The sequence below is a fragment of the Hyla sarda genome, chromosome 8 (assembly GCF_029499605.1).
Source record: "Hyla sarda isolate aHylSar1 chromosome 8, aHylSar1.hap1, whole genome shotgun sequence".
NCBI lineage: Eukaryota > Metazoa > Chordata > Amphibia > Anura > Hylidae > Hyla > Hyla sarda.
In genome coordinates, this window is record NC_079196.1 from 62,082,760 (window position 1) to 62,086,425 (window position 3,666).

The following is a 3,666-nucleotide window of genomic DNA, read 5'->3' on the forward strand; positions in this document are numbered from 1 at the left end:
TACATGTACCCTCACCAAAAAGTGAACATTTCAGATACTTATGTACAGTGTTCTTGTGGGGCCTTTCACTTAAAACTTTACTTCTAACTAATGACTTTCCTTGTTGTCTGCCATGTAACATATACAGTGGCAATGCAGTCACGTCACTACTCTACAAGCCTTCTATTGCTGACACTACTTTATCCATCACATGCATAAAACACATTTCTTAGCAGCTCTTGTGCTTCATCAGAGAAATCGTGGATACTGGATTTCGGTTGATATCTACTTTTGTACAGTACAGTGCGGTATTACTTATACTGTACTGCTCTTTACCCGTGATCAGGTGAGCTATCTGCTCCTATGGATATTAGGCATGATTCTGGCTGTATATACTGTACAAGGGTCTACATATGGCCACAGTTCATTTAAGAATATGCATTTTGGGTAAGAATTTTCATTTACTTTGTTTCTGATGGTAAACTGCTCTACAACTCATCCTTCCAGGGCCAGACTGGCCATCAGGCAAACCAGGAATTTGCCCAGTGGGCCAGGCTGCCCTGCTGCCTGTCCTGAATACTCAGCAGCCACAGCCCGAAGCTACCGCCTTAAAAGCTGCTGCTGGCACTGCAAGAGCTCTGCATGGCAGTGTGAGGGGGAGAGGCCTAATCTCCTCCCTTGCCAGTGAGCATGCAGCCGACACAGAAGAGAGACACAGAGCCCGCCACTGAGGAAGCAGCAGGGCCATAAGGTATGACAGGCTCCTTATCTTTTTTTCTTCACAGAGGAAGAGTCTTGTAATTCAGGCACCAGGCTGTGAGGTGAAATCATTATCGGGGCCCAGGAGGGGATTCCTTCAGTGGCTGCTCCTGTCTTATCAGGAAGCTTTGTTAATTCCAGCAAGCTTAACCCTTACATTGCCTGAGAGGAGCAGCCTGAGAAGGGAGAGGAGAAATTTAGTGCCATGTATATGACAGGCAGTATGTACCTTCCAAACCCTTTTGTCCTCCTCCAGCCCCCTCTGTTCTCCTCCAGCCCCCTCTGTTTTCCTCCAGCCCCTTATTTCCTCCTCCAGACCCCTCTGTCCTTCTCCAGACCCCTCTGTAGTCCTCCAGAACGCTCTGTCCTCTTCTAACTCCTCTGTTCTCCTTCAGCCCCCTCTGTCCTCTTCTAACTTCTCTGTTCTCCTTCAGCCCCCTCTGTCCACCTTCAGACCCCTCTGTTTGCCTCCAGACCCCTCTGTTTGCCTCCAGACCCCTCTGTTTGCCTCCAGACCCCTCTTTTCTCCTCCAGACCCCCGTCCTCTCCAAACTCCTTTGTCCTCCTCCAGTCCTTTCTGTTCTCCTCCAGCCCTGTCTGTTCTCCTCCGGACCCCTGTATTCTCCTCCGGACCCCTGTATCCCCTGACACCTCTGTCCTCCTCCAGACCAAACTGTCCAACCCTAACCCCTTTGTCCTCCTCCAGCCCTCTCTGTTCTCCTCCGGACCCCTCTGTCCATCACTGATCCCTCTTTCCACCTCCAGACCCTTCTGTCCATTCCTGACCCCTCTGTTCTCTTCCTGGCCAGCCCCTGTGTCCAACCCTGACCCCTCTGTACTCTTTCAGATCCCTTTGTCTATTCCTGACCCCTCTCCATTTCTTATTCTGCTGGTGCAGTTGCTGTGTACATACATTACATTACTTATCCTGTACTTATCCTGAGTTATATCCTGTATTATACTCCAGAGCTGTACTCACTATTCTGCTGGAACAGACACTGTGTACATTTGCTACACTGTGGTCCACCGTGCCATTCCAGTGTGCGCCATTAACCGATGCATGCCAGAGCTGCCACTAACGTAACAAGGAAGGTGAGAGCCTGCAGCGAGCCCAGATTTGAAGGTAACACTAAGGCTAGGATTACATATGTCCGGTGTCCGGTTTAAGTAATCAAGCCTAAATCTCAACACAACTGATGCATCAGTTGTCATCAGTTGCGTAGCATACTATGTCCATTTTTTCTGAACGCTGGACGAGGGGGAACGCAGCAAGATGCGTTCCCCTGTCTGGTGCCAGTCACACGAGGTCAACCAACCAGCGTCCAAACCGAGATGCCGGATGAATGTGAACTGTCCCTTTCAAATGAATGCAATCAGTTTCTCTCCTTTGCATGCCGGAGGGAAATGCCGCTGGATGCCTGATATATGTTAAGAATGGTGTGAAGCTCAGGACACTGCTGCTATACACTGAGTGCAATTATTACAACAGTATGATGATAATATTCCTTCTTGTATACTGGTATTATTATTGGTCATATTGGTCTCTGTATACAGGATTTGGTCAGTAACATTATGATGGTAATATGTATGATGATATTTCCTCTTTGTATACTGGTATTGTTGGTAATATTACTCTCAGTATACAGGATTTGGTCAGTAACAGTATGATGGTAATGTGTATGGTGATAATATTGTATACTGGTATTATTGGTGATATTACTCTCAGTATACAGGATTTGGTCAGTAACAGTATGATGGTAACATGTATGGTGATAATATTTCTCCTTGTATACTGGTATTATTATTGGTAATATTGGTCTCAGTATACAGGATTGGTCAGTATGATGGTAATATATATTGTAATAATATTTCTCCTTGTATACTGGTGTTATTTGTAAGATTGGTTCTTATTATACAGGATTTGGTCACAGAAAGATTGTGTCCATATTTTTTAACATTAAAGGAGTAGTCCGAGCTTCGCACTCGTGTATCTCCAGCTCTTCCATAACGATTCATGGACAGGGTGTTTCTGCCATCGCTTCATGCCATGGTCGACGCAGCTTCAATCATGGGGAGAGACGGGGGGTCCTAGTGGACAGTTTTTTTTTTTAAACTGGACTACTCCCTTAATATGCTTTATGTAAGTCTAAAGTGGTTGTCCACACAATGTACAACCTATCTATGTAAAATCTATTTATAAAAAAAAAAAAAAAAAACAGATGTATTTTTTGTATCCGTGACATATCACTTTTTTTTACAAGGCTGTAAAAAAAAAAAAATGTCTTTTTTTTTTTTTTTTTTAAGCATACTGTGTGCACAGACAACTACTTTCCCATAGACTTACATAGAGCACATTAATGTTGGAAAATACGGACGCAATATTTCCGTAATTTTGCGGGCGCAATTTTTTTTATGAAATATGCCGGAAATACACTGTGTGACCATAGCCTAATGTATATACTGGGAATATATATTTTTTCCATTATGTACCCTATTAAAGGAAAACTGTCAGCAAGTTCACCACACTAAACCCAGTACATTGAGTTATAGTGTGTGTGAACAGGAGTCTGTAACGTGCTCACTTACTTAGTAAAGTTTTGTTTAGGGCGAGTTTGCGTTCTCTAAAGTGTCCACCATCCATCCCGGTTTTGCGCGCAGCAGGCGGGTCTCCCATCGGCAATCTCACTTTGGGTTCCGGAGGACGGCGCCTGAATCCCCCCCCCTTGTTGCATATTAATTTCTTGTTTCTCCACGTCCTAATGATGAGGAGTTATCCGCCCCTCTGAGTGCTGCGATCTGGCTTCAGAGCGCATGTGCTGTTTTGTTTTACACAGCTGTCTGTCCTGATGACGTGAGAGCTGTTCGTCCCCAGAATCGCTCTGCGCCGCAAAACTACATATGCGCTCTGAAGCCAGATCGCAGCGCTCA